General features: G+C 45.5%; 1 pseudogene; it reads left to right on the forward strand.

Moving 5' to 3' along the window:
* The first annotated feature begins 813 nt into the window (after positions 1-813).
* Positions 814-1122, forward strand: LOC102502414 (non-histone chromosomal protein HMG-14 pseudogene; annotated as a pseudogene).
* The last annotated feature ends 309 nt before the right edge of the window (positions 1123-1431 follow it).

The raw sequence follows: 1431 nt of genomic DNA on the forward strand, positions 1-1431 counted from the left end.
TCTTTCCGTCAGCTAAAATCCTGAAGTCTTTTCCCCACAAGCTTCTATAAAACAAGTTATTACTGTGTGGCTTATTGGGGTTTGGAATCCACAGTTCTTTCTCCAATACATTTCATCTTCTTAGGTTTGTTCTACTGCCACTGCCTGAGAGACAATGACTCCATGAGCTGATGCCTTTGCGTGGCTGCCCAGGCCCTGCCGTCTGTAAGTCTAATTACAGGACATCAGTGGTCTCTCCATGTCACTCTTGACAGAGATGAACAGACAAGGACACTGTTACCCAGTGTCCTGAGTAACAGTACCAACAGCTTCTCTCTAAGGACATTAGTCCAGCTATCAGAATCTGTCACTGGAGATTGGAAAAGGGCACATTTCTCTACCTTTTTCTTAACAGATGACAAATGATTTAGAAGGAAATCTTTGCAAATACAAAGTTTTTATATTCTCTTAATTCATGTTTACTTGTTACTTTTCTCCAAGTAGATTAAAAAACCACTACAACAAAAAACCTCTGCAGGAGTTCCAGCAACTCCAGTGGCAAGAGTGGTAGGGATTTTTTTTTCATTTTTTAAAAGAATTATTCTACTTCATTTTATTTATTCATTTACTTTTCATTTGACCAGAGAGAGACATAGAGAGAGCGAGAGAGGGAAAGTAAGCCACCAGGTCCGGGACTCAAACCATGGTCAGCCATATGGGAGTGCCCAGAGCCATAACCACCACACCACCTGCTGGTCCTGCTCAACCCCACAAAGGTTCCAGGTGCATCGCGGCCTCATCAGGCACCCAGCACGCACCCTGTCCACAGCCAGGATGCCCAAGAGATAGGTGAGCTCAGCAGAGGGGGTTGCCAAGGAAGAGCCCAAAAGGAGATCAGCAAGGTTGTCGGCTAAACCTCCTGCAAAAGTGGAGACAAAGCCAAAAAATAAAACGGTGGCAGGGAAGGATAAATCTTCAGACAAAAGAGTGCAAACAAAAGGAAAAAGGGGAGCAAAGGGGAAACAGGCTGAACTGGCCAATGGAGACACTAGAGAATATTTACCTGCACAAAATGGAGAAACTAAAAATGAGGAGAGTCTACCCTCTGATGGAGCAGGCAAGAAAGAAGTCAAGTCTGAGTAATATCATATACCATGTCTTATCAATGGTCCCTGTCTCCCTTCTTGTGCAATACAGAGGATTTTTTTTTTTTTTTTGCTACAGGGCACGTGTACTCTCCAGAAAGAGAGAGAGAGACAGAGAGACAGAAAGCGAGAAATCACCCCCCAGGGGGGATGGCCACCCCTCAATCCCTTCTCCTCCATTCTCCTCTCGGGATCTTGGGCACGGACGCACACACGCCCCCGGGGTGAATTTAAGCCACCAGGTCTGGGATTCAAACTGTGGTCAACTACATGGGAGTCCAGCAGCATAGCCATTATGCCAACTGCT

Source organism: Tupaia chinensis, unplaced genomic scaffold (assembly GCF_000334495.1).
Source record: "Tupaia chinensis unplaced genomic scaffold, TupChi_1.0 Scaffold149448_1, whole genome shotgun sequence".
Taxonomy (NCBI): domain Eukaryota; kingdom Metazoa; phylum Chordata; class Mammalia; order Scandentia; family Tupaiidae; genus Tupaia; species Tupaia belangeri.